Source organism: Mauremys reevesii, linkage group 12, assembly GCF_016161935.1.
Source record: "Mauremys reevesii isolate NIE-2019 linkage group 12, ASM1616193v1, whole genome shotgun sequence".
NCBI classification, from domain to species: domain Eukaryota; kingdom Metazoa; phylum Chordata; order Testudines; family Geoemydidae; genus Mauremys; species Mauremys reevesii.
The window spans coordinates 30,661,202-30,686,582 of record NC_052634.1 but is presented as its reverse complement, the minus strand read 5'-3'; the positions used below and the strand labels follow the sequence as shown (position 1 = coordinate 30,686,582).

Here is a 25,381-nt window from a genome sequence, read left to right as displayed (position 1 = left end):
CCCTCCACGGGATCTCCGGGGCAGGCTTCCCTGTCGTCCCCCAGACTCTCCGGGGTGAGGCTTAACTGTCCCCTCCACGGGATCTCCGGGGCAGGCTTCCCTGTCGTCCCCCAAACTCTCCGGGGTGAGGCTTAACGGTCGTCCCACAAACTCCTCGTCCGCCCAGGGCCCCGGGGGTGTCCCCCCGAGGCTTCGGGAGCCGCAGGTCCTCCTCGAGGTGGGGGACTTGAGAGCGAGGAGGGGGCTTAAGTTAAGGTCTGTCGCACTCGATCTGAGCACTACACCCCATCTGAGCTCAAAGAGCTGAGCACGCAAGAGCGGCGGCCTGGGCGGGCAGGGGGAGGGGCCCGAGCGGAGGGGCGGAGCCGCGTGAGCAGGTATGCAGATCTGTGTGCGAGCAGAGAATCGTGGGAGCGGATGCAGGCTGCCAGGCAGGGCCTGACTTTGGCACCGGGAGCTCGGGGTGGGGAAGGGACGGTCTCCGGGGGCCGCGTCGGGGCAGCTGTCGGCAGTGGGGGCCGGTGTGGGCGAGGCCGTCGGTGGGGGTGCGGCGGTCCGCCCCGTGTGTTATAAGTGTGGGGCGAGCGAGGGCGGGCGGCGGCCGGGCAGCAGGAACTCATACTTACCTGGCAGAAGAGATACCATGATCACAAAGGTGGTTTTCCCAGGGTGAGGCTCATCCATTGCACTGCGGGTGTGCTGACCCCTGCCATTTCCCCAAATGTGGGAAACTTGACTGCATAATTTGTGGTAGTGGGGGACTGCGTTCACGCTCTCCCCTGCTGATTGGTTTGAACAACACACAACTGACAGTGGGCTGTTTAGGCTTAGTGCACTGCAAAGCAGATTCTTAGGAAAGCAGTTGTTATTCTGGGCCTTTGGGAGTGCTCTTTTCCACAGGCCCTGTACTTCTAGGTATCTTTGTCACACATTCCTCCTTGTAAGCAAAGCTCAGCTCTGAAACTTTACTTGGGTCTCTCTGTGTTCTTGGCTTTCCCTGGTCTTTTGCAGCTGATCTGCTCTCTAGTCTGCTTTTGGGGGGCTTGGACCGGTGCCTTCCTTGGCTCTATGGGGACCTGCCTGCCTGCCTGCCTGCTCTGCTTCTTTCCCTGCTTGTAGCTTCTTGCCCGGCCATTCTTCTCGGGCTCTTCCTCCTTTGACGGGAGGACGGCCTGTCCAAAACGCCTGTCCCACCTGGTCTCCTCATCCAACAGGCAGCTTCGCCCCCTGCCCTGGGGCCGCTTTGGCTTTCGCTGTCTGTTCCTGTCTCTTGGTGGCTACCCTGTCTGTGCTACGGAGACTAGGCTGTCACAACCCCATGCTGGAGGAGGGCTTTCCGTCGCTTGAGGCCCACCCACTGCCTGCCCGAATGCCCTTTAGCTACGCTGCGGGTTAGGGCGGCGTGGCCGTGTCGCCCAGGAGCGGGTTTTCCCTTTTGCACACCTCTGACGGACGGAGCTGTTTTGACTTAACTGTTCAGCACGCACCGACCCTCGGGCCTGGGCTGCACGGGGAACGTAAATCGGCGCGGCTACATCAGTCCGCGACTTGGTCGGAAGAATTCTTCCGTCCACCTAGCTCTGAGGCAAGGTTGACTTTGTATTGCTTCCCTCGTGGCTCCTTATAGCAGTTGTGTTCTGAAATCTTTAGGGTTTGACTTCATTTATGATGAAATCTTGCTGTAACTTTATTCTAATTTTCAATGAGTAACTAGACCTGAGCTGTTTGGCGTGTTAGTGGAGGATTGTTTAAAAACCTGGGATTCCACTTTCGGCTGCCTTTCCATTACATTTCCTCTGAAAGCCCACCGAAAGCCTCCACTTCCCACATAACTCTCTCAAACCTGCAGTCATCAGGCATACAGAAGATGCTTACAGTTTCACTCCATACGAGTCCAGTTCCTTGCTGTTTCCTGTCTAACCACTGCACACATATGGTATCCCCTCCCTACCCGGAGCTGCTTCCTGGCTTTTGCGCTCAGGACAGGAAAACGAGAATGGAGAGGTAAGCTGTGCAGGGAACTCTTCCTCAGCTCGCACTCCACCCCCCAAGGGCCTTTCGAGGTCTTCTACGGACTTCAGGTTTCATTTGATTTCCAAGGTTTATGGGCTCATTAATTAGCCATCTCTCCTAATGCAGGGATCCTACGGGTCAGACCAAAGATGGATGGCCCAAAAGTGCTAAGAAACAGAAATAAAGGTGAGAGCTAGGCGTTACATTCAGATGAGCATCCAGAAGCTGACTGTGCCCTGGCATGTTCAACGCTGCCCAAAAGAAGGAGCTCGTCAGGTCCCTCTGCTAGCACCCAAATCTGGTGGCTAGTCGGTCTGCTGGGAAATAAGGAAAAGAAAAAGAATTAAAGGAGTCAGGCAATAACAAGGAAATTGAAAGGTTTGTCGAACGGGTTCTGTCTGATTGACCGTCTTCCCAGCTACCTGTCCAAGTTAAAGACCTAGCCCAGTATCCTGTCTGCTGACAGCAGCCAATGCCAGGTGCCCCCTACTATACTTTTTTCATACTATAGAAAAGCTTCAGCCAGTGACACCAGCTCAGGGAGCACTCTTCTGTTTTTCTTACAGCAGGCAACAGCCTTGCCAAAGCAAAGCCTTAAAAAATTGGCTACAAACTCATCAACATTCCTCTCCACGGAAATCTTTAGTAAAAGGCGAAAGATTTATACGAACTGAAGAGAAAGCAGAGTATGTAGAACATGTGGCAGAGGCGCTGCCGGGGCAACCGCCTACGCTCCCAAAAGTCAGGGTGACGACTCTCCCAGCCCGCTACACCGCTAGCTTTCAGAGGAAATGGAATTGAACCGATTGGCAGCCCGAGTTGGATCATCGAAACCGGGGACACAGGGAGCAAAACCAGCCCCTCGACCAGGGACTCGCTTCGCTGCACGCAGTGCACTGTGGCTATGCAAATAAGATGCTCCGGCCGTCTCCGGCGCTCAAAGGAGTCTTTTCTCCGGGCTGCCTCTGCTCCTTCCCCGGCTGGGCGGAGATTGGGATGGGGCAGCTGCTCTCCTGAGACAGTCCCGCTGATGCCCAGGCGCATGGAGGACGGAGCCCGGACGAGAAGCCAGAGGGCACTTGGCCCACAGCTAAAACCCGGAGCAAACGCACACACTTTGCAAAGTAACAGGAGCCGGGATCTCGCACATGAGATTCTATCTGCCGGCCGAGTGCGACCCGCGTTGTACCTGCTGCTTGGTCTGCCTCTGCTGCAAAGTAGCTCGCCTCGCTCAGATCCTTGGGGTTCGCTGAGCTGCAGCTCACCTTGATACACGGGAACAGCTTCAAATCATGGAATATCAGGGTTGGAAGGGACCTCAGGAGGTCATCTAGTCCAACCCAATCCCCAACTAAATCATCCCAGCCAGGGCTTTGTCAAGGCTGACCTTAAAAACCTCTCAGGAAGGAGATTCCACCACCTCCCTAGGAACCCATTCCAGTGCTTCACCACCCTCCTAGTGAAAAAGGGTTTTCCTAAGATCCAACCTAAACCTTCCCCACCGCAACTTGGGACCATTGCTCCTCGTTCTGTCATCTGGTGCCCCTGAGAACAGTCTAGATCCATCCTCTTTGGAACCCCCTTTCAGGTAGTTGAAAGCAGCGATCAACTCCCCCCTCATTCTTCTCTTCTGCAGACTAAACAATCCCAGTTCCCTCAGCCTCTCCTCATAAATCATGTCTTCCAGCCCCCTAATCACTTTTGTTGCCCTATGCTGGACTCTTTTCAGTTTTCCACATCCTTCTTGCAGTGTGGGGCCCATAACCGGACACGGTAATCCAGATGAGGCCTCACCAACGTCGAAGAGACGGAACGACCACATCCCTCGATCTGCTGGCAATGCCCCTATGTATACAGTCCAAAATGCCGTTAGCCTTCTTGGCAACAAGGGCACGCTGTCGACTCATATCCAGCTTCTCTTCCACTGTAACCTCGAGGTCCTGTTCTGCAGAACTGCTGCCTAGCCATTCGGTCCCTAGTCTGGAGCAGTGCACGGGATTCTTCCGTCCTAAGGGCAGGACTGGGCACTTGTCCTTGTTGAACCTCATCAGGTTTCTTTCAGCCCAATCCTCCAATTTGTCTAGGTCCCTCTGTAGCCTATCCGTACCCTCCAGCGTATCGACCGCTCCTCCCAGTTTAGCGTCATCTGCAAACTTGCTGAGAGTGCAGTCCACGCCATCCTCCAGATCCTTAACGAAGATATTGTACACAACCGGCCCCAGGACCGAGCCTTGCGGCACGCCGCTTGAGACCGGCTGCCAATTAGACGTGGAGCCATTGATCACTACCCGTTGAGCCCGAGGACCTAGCCAGCTTATAGTCCACCTTATAGTCCATTCATCCAGCCCAAACTTCTTGAACTTGCCGACAAGAATACTGTGGAGACCGTATCAAAACTTTGCTAAAGTCAAGGAAGAACACATCCATTGCTTTTCCCTCATCCACAGACCCAGTTCTCTCCTCACAGAAGGCAATTAGGTTAGTCAGGCGTGACTTGCCCTTGCTGAATCCATGCTGACCGCTCCTGATCACTTGCCTCTCCTCTAAGTGCTTCAGAATTGATTCCTTGAGGACCTGCTCCATGATTTTTCCAGGGACTGAGGTGAGGCTGACTGGCCTGTAGTTCCCGGATCCTCCTTCTTTCTTCCCTCTTTTAAAGATGGGCACTACATTAGCCTTTTCCCAGTCATTTGGGACCTCCCCCAATGGCCATGAATTTTCAAAGATAATGACCAGTGGCTCTGCAATCACACCCGCCAACTCCTTTAGCACCCTCGGATGCAGCGCATCCGGCCCCATGGATTTGTGCTCATCCAGCTTTTCTAAATAGTCCCGAAGCACTTCTTTCTCCACAGAGGGCTGGTCACCTCCTCTCCATGCTGTGCTGCCCAGAGCAGCAGTCTGGGAGCTGATTTTGTTCGTGAAGACAAAATCACGAAGGGGAGGTGGGAAGCATTGAGTACATTACCTATTTAAACAACCTCTGTCACTAGGTCGCCTCCCTCATTCTGTAAGGGGCCCACACTTTCCTTGACTTTCTTCTTGTTGCTAACCTCCCTGAAGAAACCCTTCTTGTTGTTACTCTTAACATCTCTTAATAGCTGCAACTCCAAGCGTGAGTTGCCCTTCCTGATTTCACTCCTGCGTGCCTGAGCAATATTTTTATACTCCTCCCTGGTCATTTGTCCAATCTTCCACTTCTTCAAACGGCGCTGCCTGCCAGTGCACTCAGCCTCACTTGGCAGGTAACAAAAGGGATCGAGTGGCCGTCCAGTTTCTGGAGAGTGGCTGACAACACCCGACCTTCTGCCCTGAGGAGAAACTGACGTGAGACAAGGCAGGGGAGGTCATTCTTGTATTGGACCAACTTCCGGTGGGGAGAGAGCGAGAGAGAAGCGAAATGCAAGCTGCACTCTTTCCCCAGCAGCAGGTGGGCCACGTCGTCTCTCTGATGGCCTGGCTTCCCGGGACGGGACCCGCTACAACCTAGATAATTTTTTACCTCAAGGTTCCCAAGACACAGACAAGGTTTTCATCTCGAGGCCAAAAGACCAAAAACATCAAGACACTTGATCACGGCCAAGCACTTGGATAGGCCAAGATTTAAAAGTTTATTAGAAAATATTTGAAAATGAACCATACAGAGAGTTGAAATGTCAGATATTGGTCATCGGGGGTGACATACAGAGTATAGGGCAATTTTAGTTTTAAATGTTTATTAGAAAATGTTTAAGAATAGATAATACAGAGAGTTTGTAACATCAGTTACTGGTCATCAGGGGTGACATACAGAGTATAGGGGGATGCTAGTACTTTGGTATTGGACAGCACATAACTTATACAGTGTGCAATGTCCCCAATGTGGGGTATACTGTGGGTGAGTTCACACTTGATCTTACCCAGAAGTCCGAGAAGCGATCAGTCAGCGATTACAGTCAGCAAGCAGTGAGGGTACATCACGCATACAACAGTTAAAGACAGTCGTAGGTATAAATAAGCAAGCCAGGTAATGGGGCTAGAATGACCCTCACATGGCAAAGTTAAGGTCTGTCGCACTCGATCTGAGCACTACACCCCATCTGAGCTCAAAGAGCTGAGCACGCAAGAGCGGCGGCCCCGGCGGGCAGGGGGAGGGGCCCGAGCGGAGGGGCGGAGTCGCGTGAGCAGGTATGCAGATCTGTGTGCGAGCAGAGCATCGTGGGAGCGGACGCAGGCTGCCAGGCAGGGCCCGACTTTGGCACCGGGAGCTCGGCGTGGGGAAGGGACGGTCTCCGGGGCCAGGTCGGGCAGCTGTCGGCAGTGGGGCCGGTGTGGGCGAGGCCGGCGGTGGGGCGCGGTCCGCCCGTGTGTTATAAGTGCGGGGCGAGCGAGGGCGGGCGGCGGCCGGGCAGCAGGAACTCATACTTACCTGGCAGGGGAGATACCATGATCACGAAGGTGGTTTTCCCAGGGTGAGACTCATCCATTGCACTGCGGGTGTGCTGACCCTTGCCATTTCCCCAAATGCGGGAAACTCGACTGCATAATTTGTGGTAGTGGGGGACTGCGTTCGCGCTCTCCCCTGGTGATTGGTTTGAACAACAGACAACCGATAGTGGGCTGTTTAGGCTTAGTGCACTGCCAAGCAGATTCTCAGGAAAACAGCTGTTATTCTGGGTCTTTGGGAGTGCTCTTTCCACAGGCCCTGTACTTCTAGGTATCTTTGTCACACGTTCCTCCTTGTAAGCAAAGCTCAGCTCTGAAACTTTGCTTGGGTCTCTCTGTGTTCTTGGCTTTCCCTAGTCTTTTGCAGCTGATCTGCTCTCTAGTCTGCTTTTGGGGGGCTTGGACCGGTGCCTTCCTTGGCTCTAAGGGGAGCTGCCTGCCTGCTCTGCTTCTTTCCCTGCTTGTAGCTTCTTGCCTGGCCCTTCTTCTCGGGCTCTTCCTCTTTTGACGGGAGGACGGCCTGTCCAAAACGCCTGTCCCACCCGGTCTCCTCGTCCAACAGGCAGCCTCGCCCCCTGCCCTGGGGCCGCTTTGGCTTTTGCACACCTCTGACGGACGGAGCTGTTTTGACTTAACTGTTCAGCACGCACCGACCCTCGGGCCTGGGCTGCACGGGGAACGTAAATCGGCACGGCTACATCAGTCCGCGCCTTGGTCGGAAGAATTCTTCCGTCGACCTAGCTCCCGCCTTTCGGGGAGGTGGATGGCCGGCACCAACGAGGAAAACCCTCTCCAGGACCCTTCTCCGGGAACAGTGCCCTTCCGTTTGGGGAGATTATGCTGCTTTAAAAAAGAGAAATTGTTTAACTGCCTTTCTCTGAGGCAAGGTTGACTTTGTATTGCTTCCCTCGTGGCTCCTTATAGCAGTTGTGTTCTGAAATCTTTAGGGTTTGACTTCATTTATGATGAAATCTTGCTGTAACTTTATTCTAATTTTCAATGAGTAACTAGACCTGAGCTGTTTGGTGTGTTAGTGGAGGATTGTTTAAAAACCTGGGATTCCACTTTCGGCTGCCTTTCCATTACATTTCCTCTGAAAGCCCACCGAAAGCCTCCACTTCCCACATAACTCTCTCAAACCTGCAGTCATCAGGCATACAGAAGATGCTTACAGTTTCACTCCATACGAGTCCAGTTCCTTGCTGTTTCCTGTCTAACCACTGCACACATATGGTATCCCCTCCCTACCCGGAGCTGCTTCCTGGCTTTTGCGCTCAGGACAGGAAAACGAGAATGGAGAGGTAAGCTGTGCAGGGAACTCTTCCTCAGCTCGCACTCCACCCCCCAAGGGCCTTTCGAGGTCTTCTACGGACTTCAGGTTTCATTTGATTTCCAAGGTTTATGGGCTCATTAATTAGCCATCTCTCCTAATGCAGGGATCCTACGGGTCAGACCAAAGATGGATGGCCCAAAAGTGCTAAGAAACAGAAATAAAGGTGAGAGCTAGGCGTTACATTCAGATGAGCATCCAGAAGCTGACTGTGCCCTGGCATGTTCAACGCTGCCCAAAAGAAGGAGCTCGTCAGGTCCCTCTGCTAGCACCCAAATCTGGTGGCTAGTCGGTCTGCTGGGAAATAAGGAAAAGAAAAAGAATTAAAGGAGTCAGGCAATAACAAGGAAATTGAAAGGTTTGTCGAACGGGTTCTGTCTGATTGACTGTCTTCCCAGCTACCCGTCCAAGTTAAAGACCTAGCCCAGTATCCTGTCTGCTGACAGCAGCCAATGCCAGGTGCCCCCTACTATACTTTTTTCATACTATAGAAAAGCTTCAGCCAGTGACACCAGCTCAGGAAGCACTCTTCTGTTTTTCTCACAGCAGGCAACAGCCTTGCCAAAGCAAAGCCTTAAAAAATTGGCTACAAACTCATCAACATTCCTCTCCACGGAAATCTTTAGTAAAAGGCGAAAGATTTATACGAACTGAAGAGAAAGCAGAGTATGTAGAACACGTGGCAGAGGCGCTGCCGGGGCAACCGCCTACGCTCCCAAAAGTCAGGGTGACGACTCTCCCAGCCCGCTACACCGCTAGCTTTCAGAGGAAATGGAATTGAACCGATTGGCAGCCCGAGTTGGATCATCGAAACCGGGGACACAGGGAGCAAAACCAGCCCCTCGACCAGGGACTCGCTTCGCTGCACGCAGTGCACTGTGGCTATGCAAATAAGATGCTCCGGCCGTCTCCGCGCTCAAAGGAGTCTTTTCTCCGGGCTGCCTCTGCTCCTTCCCCGGCTGGGCGGAGATTGGGATGGGGCAGCTGCTCTCCTGAGACAGTCCCGCTGATGCCCAGGCGCATGGAGGACGGAGCCCGGACGAGAAGCCAGAGGGCACTTGGCCCACAGCTAAAACCCGGAGCAAATGCACACACTTTGCAAAGTAACAGGAGCCGGGATCTCGCACATGAGATTCTATCTGCCGGCCGGGAGTGCGACCCGCGTTGTACCTGCTGCTTGGTCTGCCTCTGCTGCAAAGTAGCTCGCCTCGCTCAGATCCTTGGGGTTCGCTGAGCTGCAGCTCACCTTGATACACGGAACAGCTTCAAATCATGGAATATCAGGGTTGGAAGGACCTCAGGAGGTCGTCTAGTCCAACCCAATCCCCAACTAAATCATCCCAGCCAGGGCTTTGTCAAGGCTGACCTTAAAAACCTCTCAGGAAGGAGATTCCACCACCTCCCTAGGGAACCCATTCCAGTGCTTCACCACCCTCCTAGTGAAAAAGGGTTTTCCTAAGATCCAACCTAAACCTTCCCCACCGCAACTTGGGACCATTGCTCCTCGTTCTGTCATCTGGTGCCCCTGAGAACAGTCTAGATCCATCCTCTTTGGAACCCCTTTCAGGTAGTTGAAAGCAGCGATCAACTCCCCCCTCATTCTTCTCTTCTGCAGACTAAACAATCCCAGTTCCCTCAGCCTCTCCTCATAAATCATGTCTTCCAGCCCCCTAATCACTTTTGTTGCCCTATGCTGGACTCTTTTCAGTTTTTCCACATCCTTCTTGCAGTGTGGGGCCAAAACCGGACACGGTACTCCAGATGAGGCCTCACCAACGTCGAAGAGAAGGGAACGACCACATCCCTCGATCTGCTGGCAATGCCCCTACGTATACAGTCCAAAATGCCGTTAGCCTTCTTGGCAACAAGGGCACGCTGTCGACTCATATCCAGCTTCTCGTCCACTGTAACCCCTAGGTCCTTTTCTGCAGAACTGCTGCCTAGCCATTCGGTCCCTAGTCTGGAGCAGTGCACGGGATTCTTCCGTCCTAAGTGCAGGACCGGGCACTTGTCCTTGTTGAACCTCATCAGGTTTCTTTCAGCCCAATCCTCCAATTTGTCTAGGTCCCTCTGTAGCCTATCCGTACCCTCCAGCGTATCGACCGCTCCTCCCAGTTTAGCGTCATCTGCAAACTTGCTGAGAGTGCAGTCCACACCATCCTCCAGATCCTTAACGAAGATATTGTACACAACCGGCCCCAGGACCGAGCCTTGGGGCACGCCGCTTGAGACCGGCTGCCAATTAGACGTGGAGCCATTGATCACTACCCGTTGAGCCCGAGGACCTAGCCAGCTTATAGTCCACCTTATAGTCCATTCATCCAGCCCAAACTTCTTGAACTTGCCGACAAGAATACTGTGGGAGACCGTATCAAAAACTTTGCTAAAGTCAAGGAAGAACACATCCATTGCTTTTCCCTCATCCACAGACCCAGTTCTCTCCTCACAGAAGGCAATTAGGTTAGTCAGGCGTGACTTGCCCTTGCTGAATCCATGCTGACCACTCCTGATCACTTGCCTCTCCTCTAAGTGCTTCAGAATTGATTCCTTGAGGACCTGCTCCATGATTTTTCCAGGGACTGAGGTGAGGCTGACTGGCCTGTAGTTCCCCGGATCCTCCTTCTTTCTTCCCTCTTTTAAAGATGGGCACTACATTAGCCTTTTCCCAGTCACTTGGGACCTCCCCCAATGGCCATGAAGTTTCAAAGATAATGACCAGTGGCTCTGCAATCACACCCGCCAACTCCTTTAGCACCCTCGGATGCAGCGCATCCGGCCCCATGGATTTGTGCTCATCCAGCTTTTCTAAATAGTCCCGAAGCACTTCTTTCTCCACAGAGGGCTGGTCACCTCCTCTCCATGCTGTGCTGCCCAGAGCAGCAGTCTGGGAGCTGATTTTGTTCGTGAAGACAAAATCACGAAGGGGGAGGGTGGGGAAGCATTGAGTACATTAGCTTTTTCCACATCCTCTGTCACAAGGTCGCCTCCCTCATTCTGTAAGGGGCCCACACTTTCCTTGACTTTCTTCTTGTTGCTAACCTCCCTGAAGAAACCCTTCTTGTTGTTACTCTTAACATCTCTTGCTAGCTGCAACTCCAAGCGTGAGTTGCCCTTCCTGATTTCACTCCTGCGTGCCTGAGCAATATTTTTATACTCCTCCCTGGTCATTTGTCCAATCTTCCACTTCTTCAAAAGGCGCTGCCTGCCAGTGCACTCAGCTTCACTTGGCAGGTAACAAAAGGGATCGAGTGGCCGTCCAGTTTCTGGAGAGTGGCTGACAACACCCGACCTTCTGCCCTGAGGAGAAACTGACGTGAGACAAGGCAGGGGAGGTCATTCTTGTATTGGACCAACTTCCGGTGGGGAGAGAGCGAGAGAGAGCGAGAGAGAAGCGAAATGCAAGCTGCACTCTTTCTCCAGCAGCAGGTGGGCCACGTCGTCTCTCTGATGGCCTGGCTTCCCGGGACGGGACCCGCTACAACTTAGATAATTTTTTACCTCAAGGTTCCCAAGACACAGACAAGGTTTTCATCTCGAGGCCAAAAGACCAAAAACACCAAGACACTTGATCACGGCCTTGGATAGGCCAAGATTTAAAAGTTTATTAGAAAATATTTGAAAATGAACGATACAGAGAGTTGAAATGTCAGATATTGGTCATCAGGGGTGACATACAGAGTATAGGGCGATTTTAGTCCCCATCTGAGCTCAAAGAGCTGAGCACGCAAGAGCGGCGGCCCGGGCGGGTAGGGGGAGGGGCCCGAGCAGAGGGGCGGAGCCGCGTGAGCAGGTATGCAGATCTGTGTGCGAGCAGAGCATTGTGGGAGCGGATGCAGGCTGCCAGGCAGGGCCCGACTTTGGCACCGGGAGCTCGGCGTGGGGAAGGGACGGTCTCCGGGGGCCGCGTCGGGGCAGATGTCGGCAGTGGGGGCCGGTGTGGACGAGGCCGGCGGTGGGGCGCGGCGTCCGCCCGTCTGTTATAAGTGCGGGGCGAGCGAGGGCAGGCGGCGGCCGGGCAGCAGGACCTCATACTTACCTGGCAGGGGAGATACCATGATCATAAAGGTGGTTTTCCTAGGATGAGGCTCATCCATTACACTGTGGGTGTGCCGACCCCTGTGATTTCTCTAAATGCCGGAAACTTGACTGCATAATTTGTGATAGTGGGGAGCCGCGTTTGTGCTCTTCCCTGGCCATTGGTTTTAACAACAGGAAACTGACAGTGGGTTCTTTAAGCTTAGTGCACTGCAAAGCAGACTCTCAGGAAAGCAGTTGTTAGTCTGGGCCTTTGGGAGTGCTCTTTTCCACAGGCCCTGTACTTCTAGGCATCTTTGTCACACATTCCTCCTTGTAAGCAAAGCTCAGCTCTGAAACTTTACTTGGGTCTTATAAGGCTCTCTGTGTTCTTGGTTTTCCCTGGTCTTTTGCAGCTGATCTGCTCTCTAGTCTGCTTTTGTGGGGCTTGGACCAGTGCCTTCTTTGGCTTTAAGGGGAGCTGCCTGCCTGCCTGCCTGTCTGCTCTGCTTCTTTCCCTGCTTGTAGCTTCTTCCCGCCCCTTCTTCTCGGGCTCTTCCTCCTTTGACGGGAGGACGGCCTGTCCAAAATGCCTGTCCCACCTGGTCCCCTCGTCCAACAGGCAGCCTCACCCCCTGCCCTGGGGCCGCTTTGGCTTTCGCTGTCTGTTCCTGTCTCTTGGTGGCCACCCTGTCTGTGCTACGGAGACTAGGCTGTCACAACCCCGTGCTGGAGGAGGGTTTTCCGTCGCTTGAGGCACACCCGCCGCCTCCCCGAATGCCCTTAGCTACGCTGCGGGTTAGGGCGGCATGGTCGCGTCGCCCAGGAGCGGGTTTTCCCTTTTGCACACCTCTGACGGACGGAGCTGTTTTGACTTAACTGTTCAGCACGCACCGACCCTCGGGCCTGGGCTGCACGGGGAACGTAAATCGGCGCGGCTACATCAGTCCGCGCCTTGGTCGGAAGAATTCTTCCATCGACCTAGCTCCCGCCTTTCGGGGAGGTGGATGGCCGGCACCAACGAGGAAAACCCTCTCCAGGACCCTTCTCCGGGAACAGTGCCCTTCTGTTTGGGGAGATTATGCTGCTTTAAAAAAGAGAAATTGTTTAACTGCCTTTCTCTGAGGCAAGGTTGACTTTGTATTGCTTCCCTCGTGGCTCCTTATAGCGGTTGTGTTCTGAAATCTTTAGGGTTTGACTTCATTTATGATGAAATCTTGCTGTAACTTTATTCTAATTTTCAATGAGTAACTAGACCTGAGCTGTTTGGTGTGTTAGTGGAGGATTGTTTAAAAACCTGGGATTCCACTTTCGGCTGCCTTTCCATTACATTTCCTCTGAAAGCCACCGAAAACCTCCACTTCCCACATAACTCTCTCAAACCTGCAGTCATCAGGCATACAGAAGATGCTTACAGTTTCACTCCATACGAGTCCAGTTCCTTGCTGTTTCCTGTCTAACCACTGCACACATATGGTATCCCCTACCTACCCGGAGCTGCTTCCTGGCTTTTGCGCTCAGGACAGGAAAACGAGAATGGAGAGGTAAGCTGTGCAGGGAACTCTTCCTCAGCTCGCACTCCACCCCCCAAGGGCCTTTCGAGGTCTTCTACGGACTTCAGGTTTCATTTGATTTCCAAGGTTTATGGGCTCTTTAATTAGACCTCTCTCCTAATGCAGGGATCCTACGGGTCAGACCAAAGATCGATGGCCCAAAAGAGCTACGAAACAGAAATAAAAGTGAGCGCTAGGCGTTACATTCAGATGAGCATCCAGAATCTGACTGTGCCCTGGCAAGTTCAACACTGCCAAAAAGAAGGAGCTCGTCAGGTCCCTCTGCTAGCACCCAAATCTGGTGCCTAGTCGGTCTGCTGGGAAATAAGGAAAAGGAAATGAATTAAAGGAGTCAGGCAATAACAAGGAAATGAAGAGGTTTGTCGAACGGGTTCTGTCTGATTTACCAAGACCTAGCCCAGTATCCTGTCTGCTGACAGCGGCCAATGCCAGGTGCCCCAGAGGGAATGAACAGAACAGGGAATCATCAAGTGCTCCATCCCCTGTCGCCCATGCCCCGCTTCTGGCAAACAGGGATACCTAGCTAGGGATACCGCTGGCAAAGCGCCATAGATGGACCTATCCTCCATGAATTTATCTAGTGCTTTTTTGAACCCTCTTATAGTCTTGGCCTTCACGACATCCTCTGGCAAAGAGTTCCACAGGGTGACTGTGTGGTGCATGAAGAAAGACTTCCTTTTGTTTGTTTTAAAGCTGCTGCCTATTAATTTGATTTGGTGACCCCTAGTTCGTGTGTTGTGAGAAGGAGTAAATAACTCTTCCTTATTTACTTGCTCCACGCCGGTCATAGTTTTATAGACCTCCCTTGTATCCCCCTTTAGTCGTCTCTTTTCCAAGATGAAAAGTCCCAATCTTATGAATCTCTTCTTAGATGGAAGCTGGTCCATATCCCCTCATCATCTTTGTTGTCCATTTCTGAATCTTTCCCATTCCCATATATCTTTTTCGAGATTGGGGCGACCACATCACGATGCAGTATTCAAGATGTGGGCGTACCATGGATTGATATTGAGGCGCTATGATAGTTTCTGTCTTATTACCTGTCCCTTTCTTAACGATTCCCAATGCTCCGCTGCACATTGAGTGGATGTTTTCAGAGAACTATCCACAACGACTTCCAGATCTCTTTCTCGAGTGGTAACAGCTAATTTAGACCCCATCGTTTTATAGGGATAGTTGGGATTATGTTTGCCAATGTGCATTACTTTGCACTTATGAGCACCGATGTTCATCTGCCATTCAGTTGTCCCGTCACCCAGTTTTGTGAGATCTCTTTGTGGCTCTTGGCAGTCTGCCTGGGACTTAACTCTCTTGAGCAATTTTGTATCATCTGCAAATTTTGCCACCTCACTGTTTAGCCCTTTCCCGAGATCATTTATGAATAAGTTGAACAGTACTGCTCCCAGTACAGACACCTGGGGATAAGAGAGGGCAGATCCTCTTCTGACACTGGCAGACCAGGTGCCAGCTCATGCCAAGGCCCCTAGGCCTTACTGAAAAGTGACAAACTCATGGCTGGAAACTAGTCTTGCTCACCTGTTTGTTAGTGTTGTTAAAACAGGCATTAGCTTTATAAAAACGTGTTTAGAGTTTATGACAAGCTCGTGAGTTGTTGCATGCATTATTCCTTGACCGACAATCGCCTTGATTCCAGGTTGAGGTTTCAAGAGAATTGATTTGATTCTTAGATGCAATGCGAAACAAACATCCTCCTGTAGACATTGGAAGAGGGAGGCTGAAATGGATCTGCCACTAAACCACGTTGCCTTTCATCAGTAGCCACCTGAGCAAGAAGGTAACCACTGGCCTAGAGGTGAAAGGCCCATAGCCCATGCTCAGAAGCCTTCAGCGACTAGATCTTAGGATGGAAAAGCTTAATGATCTTTCTCCGGGGTGTTACTTCCAAAGACTTGTATATAGCGCTGGGTGAAAGGTTTTTGGATGAATATTATATTTAGTGAAATATTTTGGTGGACCCAAAATGATTGTTTGGTTTGGTTTGGTTTGGTTTCACCAAGAAAAATGAAAAGAAAAGAAAAAGATCTTGGGTCAAAGGGCAATGTTGTTCTAATTTAGGTTAGGCTCGGTAAGAAGGAAAAACTAAATTGTTTGCACAAGTAAGTGTATTTGTGTAAAAGGGTGCAGAGGCTGGGCTTTAAGGGGCAGATAGCCATATTGTAGTAGTTGGAAGCTTTGCTTTCCCCATGGCCTCTAAAGAGTTTCCAAGCATTCTGAAGGAGACCAGGAAGTTGCATTCTTCCGGTTGAACTCCAAGCAAGGAAGACAAGGTAGACTTTTGTTGAAGAGGGTAACTCCCTGAGCAGGAATTGAACCCGGGCCATGGCGGTGAAAGCACCAAATCCTAACCACTAGACCACCAGGGATATGACATTTGGGGGGTTGGGCATAACTTTCTAGGCCTACTTTCTGTCCCACTGAGGCCATTCGTTCGTCTTCAAAGGAGGTTAACACAAGCTCTGAGCTCTTCGTTTCCTTACGGTTCCCTTCCTATTTTTAGCACTGATATGAAAAAGAAACAGAAAACATATTAAAACAATTTCCAGTATTGTTATACATTGAGGCCACGTCTTTTTTTTTTTTAAAAAACAGTTTTGTTGCTATCTTGTTTTACTCTCCATGGGCTTACAGAAATGTACAAGGGATGAATAAGATGTGGTGGAATCGTCAGCCTTAAGCAATCTCCATCCCAATGAAGAGGGCTGGTGGAGGATTTGAGAAAGAAGCAGTTATCTCAACTACTGAGCGCTGGCAAAGATATAGAAATAAGTAGAGAAGCTCTAGATGGCTGCTCAGGGGGTGGGGGGCAATCAGCTTCTGAAAGGTTATTTTTTTCCTTTCTTGCCTGGGCTAGAAGAGACTCAACTCTCTTAGGACCATGGAATTGTCAATGTGTCTTGTCTTCATGATGTATTAAAGGTCTGAGACCGCCTCAGCTGGTTGAGAGGACAAAGAGTGGATTCTGTTATGCTCTGAGACTCTAAGGGAGAGAGTGATGTCGAAGAGTGCAAGATTAAACGCCCAACGTGGGGCTCGAACCCACAACCCTGAGATTAAGAGTCTCATGCTCTACCGACTGAGCTAGTCGGGCTAGGCCTCAAGGGGTAGCAAAGGCACAGACAGTGCAAAAGAAGAGCAAAGGAAGTTTCTTTGCGTGCTGAGATTCGTTGCCTGACATTTGCCTTCTTTCCTGGTTCCTTCGCTCTCCAGCTAGCAAACAGGGCCCGTTCCAAGGCTAGTTAGATGCTGGTGTCTAGACCAGAGAAGTGGGAAAATCATCTAGCAGCTGCTCAGAGAAACCTGGGTGGGAGGGTGGAATTTAGGATTCTCCCACCAGGAGGAGGTGTTGTTTTTCAGAAAAAGCTTCTCAGCGCCCAAAGAGGGGGCAGAGAAGACAGTTCCCCGCCGGCCGCCAGACACATCTTTTCGCAGGGAATCAGAACCCCCTGGGGTAAAACTCTTCCAAGGATGTGCGGCTCCAGGAATGTCAGAGAAGGGAAGGACTGTTTGCTTTAGGAGGTGGGTGCGGGAACCTGCAGGTCCTTAGGTCCCTCCAGCGTCCGATGAAAGCATTTGGGGGGAAGGGGCCGGGATAGACAAAGACAGGAAAGACGGGCTTGCGGCTCCTGTGCAAACACCATGTTGCCAGCGGTCCAAGAGAAGCGGGTGGGGGTTCGAGCATTTTGGCTGCTTCCTGAGGGCACGGAACTCACAACCTGGCAATGCTCAGAGCCCCATTCCTCGGGAGTTTTCTTTGTGTTGGTCTTGTGATGCTGAGGGAGGAAGCTGAAGCATCATTTGAGTTTGTTTCAGTGCCTTCGGTTGGGCTAAGGTTGTGACCCTGAGCACAGGGTTCCAGCTCTTAACCCTGAGGAATGGACAATGGACCAACTTAATCTGTTGGACAGAAAGTAGCCAGAAAAAAATCAAATGATGCTTCCGGTTCCTCCGTCAGGATCACAAGAGAAACACAAAAAATCCCAAGAGGAACAATTCTTCTCTGCTTTAGTTACCTCCATCGCAACCCTCTCCACCTCTTCTTCTGCCTACCTAGCGGCTCTTTGATGGAGAAAGATCCTGGAGCGGATAGAATTTCTGAGATACAAACTGAGAGAGAGGCTTTGAGACCTCCTGATAGGATGTTGACACAATCTAACAGGGCTCTTGGTTGTAGCTGCCTCCTGTCTCTGCTCCCTATGTTGTCAATTCTGTGCCCTCATGAAGCTGCCAAACCAGAGTACGTAGAGCACCCAGTTTAGGGCTCAAGCCCAAACCCTGAGACTAAGAGTCTTACCTTCCCTTTATCAGTGTCTACTGTACTGCTCCCTTCTTCCTCCACCTGTATATGTTTGACATCCATACCTGCCCAAGATCAAGCAATGCCAACTTTCTGGTGGGGAATAAACTGGAATTTACCCAACTAGGTGCCTTGAGCGCATGGATTCCGAAGGTATTTACGATTCCCTCTAACTTCTCTTGCCGCTACTCTAAGAAAGCTCCTAAACAAGGGCTCTTCCAATATGTTACAAGGGTAATTGAAACCAGGCCACCTCTTGAGGTGGAATCAAGAGGTTGTGTCAGGAGTGGGATTTGAACCCATGCCTCCTGCAGGAGACCAGAAACCCCAGTTGTGGGAAAGACAGAGCCTTGAGTCCGGCGCCTTAGACCACTCGGCCATCCTGACACTGGGACAAAAGCAGCTCTCTCAACCCTCCTTTTCTTCAATATTGTATGAGCCGTTCAAGGAGGCCAAGACAGCATCTCTCGTTCAACACCTACATCACATCTGGTTTTTAGACACCATCACCCTCATCTAAAGTTTCAGGTTTCCTACAACCCTGTGCCTTCTGAGGTGTTCTAATCTCCCCCCTCACTTATTAGATGGACACTAGGACAGAGGCAGAATAGAGACACTTAGCTTAATGAGAACCTCAAACTCCCACACGGTGGGCCACAGAGTCAAGCAGCCAGCACTCACAATCGGTACCGGCCTTGTTTGGGTTTTTTTCCCAAACTAGCTCAGCACTCAGGGTGTTGAGCCCTTCTGGAAATCTTGCAAAAGAGTTTGGAGCCTGAATGGGTGTTGAGTTCTTAAGAAAATCTTGTTTTTGTTTTGTTTCCCCAAGAAAATTGGGGACAAAAGATTAATCTAGGGTGAACCTGGATGTTTACTGCTGTTTTCGTTCAGCTCCACTAGGCTCTTTCGAAAGCTGGTCCGTTCCCCATTACAGAGGGTCCAAGCAGAGAGAGTGAAGGAACCCCTGTGCTCAGCATCACAACCTGAGCCCAAGGAAAAGCCCTGAAACACGCTCAAATGATGCTTTAGGTTCATCCATCAGAATCACAAGAGCAAGACAAAGACATCTCAAGAGGAAGAGTCCTCGGCTTTCATTTACCCCATCGCAACCCTCTTCACTTCTTCTTCTGCCTACCTAGAGGCTCGTCCAGGAAAATCACTCAACTGATTATAATTTGGGCAGAGAAACCCAGGGAGGGCTTGTGCTCCCCCTCCATGTGAGCGGATAGCACTCTGACTTCGTCTACGGGGTCTCTCAGCTTTGGCTTCCCCAGTTTGTCAACTCGGTGCAGGCAGGAAGCAGGCTCTCCTCGGCTTTGGCAAGCCACTTTCTGTCCAAATTGGGAAACCGGTCCAGTCTCCATTCCCCTGTGAGAACAAGAGCAGAGAGTTCACCAGCTGAACCCAATCCGAGGCATTGAAAAAAATGGAATTATGCTTCCCGTTCCTCCGTCAGGATCACCAGGGAAACACACCAAAATCCCAAGAGGAACAACTCGTCTCTGTTTTATTTACCCCCAACGCAATCCTCTCCGCTTCTTCTGCCTCCCTCGAGGCTCTTCCAGGGACAAAACTCATTGAGCTGATAGGATTTGGGGGATGGAAACGGAGAGAGGGGGTTTGACACCTCCTGAGAGGATGTGGACGCGATAGAACAGCTCTCTCGGTTTTAGAAGCCTCCTAGCCTGGCTCTTTTGTTGTCAATTCTGTGCCATCAGGAAGCAGCGAAAGCAGGGTAGGTAGGGCACCCGGTGACGTTGCACTCCATACGTTTTATGAAAAGATGCTTATAAGTGTGAGTATGATGTAAGTGGAATATGCTTGATGCAAAAGGTCTCTTGTAAGGTATCATAACAAAGGTTCTAACCTACTGAATATATGCCTCCTATTTGTATGCATGTCTCATTCTTGTCTCTGAAGCTGGAAATATGAAGTCTAACTCTGAGGTCCTATTGTAATTGTGCAAAGCGTGGGCCACTAATGGCGGTTTAAAACCTTGACGGCTCCCATTGACAATTGGTTGTAAATGGTTTATTGATCTGCAAACCTTCCTGTGTACGTGTGGGCCAACCCAGGAAGAATGGAAACTAGGGGGTCTTACAGAGACCACGATAGTGGAATCCATCTTAAATCTGGTATTTTTCTGTTTAGAAGGAAGGGTGAGGACCCGGAGAGACAAAAGATTCCCGCCTTATGCCAAAGCTATAAAAGGGGGTGAAGCAGGACAAAGGGGCTGCCAGTCATGAGAAAACCCCTGCCAGTCATGAGAAAACCTAAGATGTCTGCTGGAAGTAACAAAGACCGAAGCAGGGGAAAGGATTGGGCCCAGACTAGGCAGGAGTCTAGTCTGTGAAAGAAGCTGATTGGAACACCTCTGAGGGTGAGCTATTCCCTGGAATCAGTTTCTTAATGTATTAGGCTTAGGCAAGTTTGCTTGGTGACTTCCTTTGTTCTGTCTGTTATTACTTGAAATCACTTCACTCCTACTTTTTAACCTTAATAAAAATGACTTTTGTTTATTAATAAACCCAGAGGAAGTGATTAATCTCTGGGGGAGCAAACAGCTGTGCATCTCTCTCTATCAGTGATCTAGAGGGTGAAGAATTTAGGAATTTACCCTGTATAAGCTTTATAGAGAGTACAAGGGATTTATTTGGGGTTTTGGATCCCACTGGGAGCTGGGTGCTGGAGACAGGTGCTGAGCTGTTTTGAGTTAAAGTCTGCAGCTTTGGGGGTGTGGCCCAGAGCCTGGGTCTGTGTTGCAGCAGGCTAGGGTGTCTGGCTCAACAAGGCAGGGTTCTGGAGTCCCAAGCTGGCAGGGAAAACGGGCTCGGAAGTAATTTCAGTCCCAAGGGGATCTCTGTGACCGAACCCATCACAGTGGCGTAGTCGAGCAGGATATGTGCACAGCTGATTGCTTTGAGACACTGGTAGTGATTTTTAAGCGTGTTGCCCGGAGGACAGACAAAGTGCTTATTCGGGAAAGGGAAGATGACAACTTTGGTTGCCAAATTGGCTGGGAAAGCTCTGGATATATTCAGTAAGATGCCTATTGCTGATGCTTCAAACTATGGTCTATTTAAGGAATTGGTTTTGAAACAGTTTCAGATTAGGCCCGAAACCTAGAGGGTTAAATTCACAACTCTTTCAACTCCCAGAGCCCTTCTACAGCACAGATGATTTGTATACACCTTCACCGTGAGCCAAATTGGCAGGTTTCCGGGAGCCCTGTGAGTCCGATGTTGTTTTAGTCTCCCTGCTGATTTATTAGGAGAATAAAAGATGGACACCAGAACTGAGGCAGACTACGGACACCGCATTCTGAGAAAACAATGGTGAACCTCCAACTCCAGCAGTGTGGGCCACATAGACAAGTAACCAGCACCCACAATCTTTACAAGCTTTTTTCCAAAATAACTCATCTTTTGGAAAAATAGGTTATGCCTTTTTGACAATCTGGCTAAAGATTTTAGTGCCTAACTGGGAGCCTAGTTCTTCTGCAAATCTGGCCCTAGCGGTGGGTGTGAGACCTTCTGAAAATTCTGGCCAATGTGTCTGGAAGCTCCAAGAAGCATCGCAACTTTGAGCATTTACTAGAACAGGATGAACAAAACCTTCCTTCCTTGACCTACAATCACCTTGATTCCAGGTTGAGGTTTCAAGAGAATTGATTTGATTCTTAGATGCAATGCGAAACAAACACCCTCCTGTAGACATTGGAAGGGGGAGGCTGAAATGGATCTGCCACTAAACCACGTTGCCTTTCATCAGTAGCCACCTGAGCAAGAGGGTAACCACTGGCCTAGAGGTGAAAGGCCCATAGCCCATGCTCAGAAGCCTTCAGCGGCTAGATCTTAGGAATGGAAAAGCTTAATGATCTTTCTCCGGGGTGTTACTTCCAAAGACTTGTATATAGCGCTGGGTGAAAGGTTTTTGGATGAATATTATATTTAGTGAAATATTTTGGTGGACCCAAAATGATTGTTTGGTTTGGTTTGGTTTGGTTTCACCAAGAAAAGTGAAAAGAAAAGAAAAAGATCTTGAGTCAAAGTGCAATGTTGTTCTAATTTAGGTTAGGCTCGGTAAGAAGGAAAAACTAAATTGTTTGCACAAGTAAGTGTATTTGTGTAAGAGGGCGCAGAGGCTGGGCTTTAAGGGGCAGATAGCCATATTGTGGTAGTTGGAAGCTTTGTTTTCCCCATGGCCTCTAAAGAGTTTCCAAGCATTCTGAAGGAGGCCAGGAAGTTGCATTCTTCTGGTTGAACTCCAATCGAGGAAGGCAAGGTAAACTTTTGTTGAAGAGGATAACTCCCTGAGCAGGAATCGAACCCGGGCCGTGGTGGTGAAAGCACCAAATCCTAACCACTAGATCACCAGGAAGATGAGACTTGGAGGGGTTGGGCCTAACTTTCTAGGCCTACTTTCTGTCCAACTGAGGCCATTCGTTCATCTTCAAAGGAGGTTAACACAAGCTCTGAGCTCTTCGTTTCCTTACGGTTCCCTTCCTATTTTTAGTACTGATATGAAAAAGAAACAGAAAACATATTAAGACAATTTCCAGTATTGTTATACATTGAGGCCATGTCTTTTTTAAAAAAAAAAACAGTTTTGTTGCTATCTTGTTTTACTCTCCATGGGCTTACAGAAATGTACGAGGGATGAATAAGATGTGGTGGAATCGTCAGCCTTAAGCAATCTCCATCCCAATGAAGAGGGCTGGTGGAAGATTTGAGAAAGAAGCAGTTATCTCAACTACTGAGCGCTGGCGAAGATATAGAAATAAGTAGAGAAGCTCTAGATGGCTGCTCAGGGGGAGGGGGGCAATCAGCTTCTGAAAGGTTATTTTTTCCGTCTCTTGCCTGGGCTAGAAGAGACTCAACTCTCTTAGGGCCATGGAATTGTCAATGTGTCTTGTCTTCATGATGTACTAAAGGTCCGAGACCGCCTCAGCTGGTTGAGAGGACAAAGAGTGGATTCGGTTATGCTCTGAGACTCTAAGGGAGAGAGTGATGTCGAAGAGTGCAAGATGAAACGCCCAACGTGGGGCTTGAACCCAAGACCCTGAGATTAGAAGTCTTATGCTCTACCGATTGAGCTAATCGGGATAGGCCTCAAGGGGTAGCAAAGGCACAGACAGTGCAAAAGAAGAGCGAAGGAAGTTTCTTTGCGTGCTGAGATTCGTTTCCTGACATTTGCCTTCTTTCCTGGTTCCTTCGCTCTCCAGCTAGCAAACAGGGCCCGTTCCAAGGCTAGTTAGATGCTGGTGTCTAGACCAGAGAAGTGGGAAAATCATCTAGCAGCTGCTCAGAGAAACCTGGGTGGGAGGGTGGAATTTAGGATTCTCCCACCAGGAGGAGGTGCTGTTTCTCAGAAAAAGCTTCTCAGCGCCCAAAGAGGGGGCAGAGAAGACAGTTCCCCGCCAGCCGCCAGACACATCTTTTCGCAGGGAATCAGAACCCCCTGGGGTAAAACTCCTCCAAGGATGTGCGGCTCCAGGAATGTCAGAGAAGGGAAGGACTGTTTGCTTTAGGAGGTGGGTGCGGGAACCTGCAGGTCCTTAGGTCCCTCCAGCGTCCGATGAAAGCATTTGGGGGGAAGGGGCCGGGATAGACAAAGACAGGAAAGACGGGCTTGCGGCTCCTGTGCAAACACCATGTTGCCAGCGGTCCAAGAGAAGCGGGTGGGGGTTCGAGCATTTTGGCTGCTTCCTGAGGGCACGGAACTCACAACCTGGCAATGCTCAGAGCCCCGTTCCTCGGGAGTTTTCTTTGTGTTGGTCTTGTGATGCTGAGGGAGGAAGCTGAAGCATCATTTGAGTTTGTTTCAGTGCCTTCGGTTGGGCTAAGGTTGTGACCCATTCATATATATAGTATGAACTATATACACTAACTATACTACAAACGAATAAAGTTAACTACAACTATATAAATCTGAACTATATATACAAGAATTAACGAGAGAAACTACGAGTAGCTAGGGAAGTGGAGGTCAGCTAAGCCGCGCTCCACTGTTCCAACGACCGACACGGGCAGTAAGAAGGAACTGAAGGGCGGGTGGGTCAGCAGTGGTATATATCTGGCGCTATAGCAGCGCCACTCCAGGGGGCACCCATCCGACCCACCGAGTGTTGCTTGGGTAAAAATCTTCCGACGAACGTGCACACGGCGTGCGCACACCTAACTGGAATGCATATGAGCAATCACTCAAAGAAGAACTCTTTCTTTCTTGTATATTGCAAAGAAACCTGGTGTTATTTTTCACCAAGGAAGCTGGTAGATGTTTGAACACAAAGTATTGCAGCTTGGGAACAATCCCCCAGAAATGGCATCTTCCACTCCACAAATCAGTAGCAAACAGTTAATATTAGTGTTTGTCTGAGAATAGAGTGAAGGTGATTGTTTACTCCGACACCTCAGTGAGTGAAACAGACAGAAAGAGCAAGGTTGTTCTGAAAGACAACGGATCTGTCTGGAGGCAAACAGACCTTGAGAATGAGCAAGAGTGTGAAAAGAGGTTCAAATGTGGGTTAGGTGTTAGATAGGTTGGTCTGACAAATTTCAAGAAAATACCAATGCTCGTAGACTGATGCAGACATGGCCTTACAACTCCCCCACTGCCAGCTCCCGATCGGTGTCAGAAGCTCTCCCTTTCCTGCTCCCCAGCCCTCAGCCCCAGGAACCACTGTCCTCTGCTTCCCCCTCTGGCCCCACCAACTTTTCCTCCCATTTCTGGGTTCCTCAACCCAGGGGCCAGACACGGGGTCCTACTCACCGCAATGCTCTCCACGAGGGCTGCTTTGGAGACCTGGGGCTCCAGAGTGTCCAGCCCCTGCTGCTGTGCCAAGAAGCACAGACGTGGGACAGCATGGAGGAAGCCGAGCTGTTGGGCCCTGTCCTCCACCAACTAGGAGTGGGGGAGAGAGAGAGAGAGATGGTTAGGTGAGGACCTCCCCAACATGGGCGCCAACTTATATGGGCTCCTGGGGCTTTAGCCCCAGGAATATTCACAGTCAGGGGCTCTGCTCCACCAATATTTGGAGCTAGGTTTCTCCCCTGCTTGGAGCGCCCCCCCCACCCCCGCCTCTCACCCCGCCCGCCGCCGCCAGGGCTGGAGCTTCCCCCCCTCCACCCCGGAGCTTCCCTGCCTGAACGTAAAGAGTGTGCAGCGTGCGTCTCTCTCCCTTGCTGCTGCTGCTGCCGCCGCCTAAGGGCTACAGCATAAGAGCAGTGCTAGCTGCTGTAGCACCTCAGGAGGGAGGGGACCCTGCCGTTTTTGGCAGCCCTCCTCTCCCGCTACCTGGAGGAGACACGAAGGGGACATCCGGCCAGGAGACGGACATCACTCACCTTAGCAGCTGCTGGGGCTTCTGTGAGTGTTTGACCCTATGATTCCCCCACCGCCCCTGCCCCTGCCCCATGCTGGGGAAGGGGCAGCCCCATCCCCCATCCACAGTGAAGTTATGGTGAGGGGCACCAACATGGAAGGCCACCTGTGATGGCAACCCCCCCCCCCATCCAGTACCCATCATAGAGGAGGTGAGTGAGCTTTCTGGACCTGAGAGGGGCCCTACGAGCATGTGCAGTGACTGTGGTGCAGAGTGAGTGTGCTGTGGGGGCAGGGGGGAGAGGGGGAGTCCCTCCCCTGGAGCTTGCTGCTGCCAGTGGTGGTGATGGGGAGTCCTCTCTGGCCCTAGCCCTGGGGCAGCCTGTC

General features: G+C 50.9%; 1 protein-coding gene and 8 non-coding genes across 9 annotated transcripts in view; 3 read left to right on the top strand and 6 right to left on the bottom strand.

Moving 5' to 3' along the window:
- Positions 1-25,381, bottom strand: part of LOC120375640 (zinc finger protein 850-like) — a gene marked incomplete at its 3' end in the record, with an annotated part of 811,498 nt that overhangs the window by 98,689 nt on the left and 687,428 nt on the right. The window lies entirely within an intron of this gene.
- LOC120376226 lies at positions 619-782 on the top strand. The gene has a single exon (XR_005587131.1). It is a non-coding gene; the product is annotated as a U1 spliceosomal RNA (small nuclear RNA).
- On the bottom strand, positions 2,588-2,703 carry LOC120375977. Its single transcript, XR_005586905.1, has one exon. It is a non-coding gene; the product is annotated as a U5 spliceosomal RNA (small nuclear RNA).
- Positions 6,414-6,577, top strand: LOC120376195. The gene has a single exon (XR_005587102.1). It is a non-coding gene; the product is annotated as a U1 spliceosomal RNA (small nuclear RNA).
- Positions 8,323-8,438, bottom strand: LOC120375976. Its single transcript, XR_005586904.1, has one exon. It is a non-coding gene; the product is annotated as a U5 spliceosomal RNA (small nuclear RNA).
- Positions 11,797-11,960, top strand: LOC120376290. The gene has a single exon (XR_005587189.1). It is a non-coding gene; the product is annotated as a U1 spliceosomal RNA (small nuclear RNA).
- On the bottom strand, positions 15,669-15,740 carry TRNAE-UUC. Its single transcript has one exon. It is a non-coding gene; the product is annotated as a tRNA-Glu (tRNA).
- On the bottom strand, positions 16,393-16,465 carry TRNAK-CUU. Its single transcript has one exon. It is a non-coding gene; the product is annotated as a tRNA-Lys (tRNA).
- On the bottom strand, positions 17,950-18,058 carry TRNAL-CAA. Its single transcript has 2 exons — positions 18,021-18,058; positions 17,950-17,995 (listed from the first exon to the last, which is right to left on the bottom strand). It is a non-coding gene; the product is annotated as a tRNA-Leu (tRNA).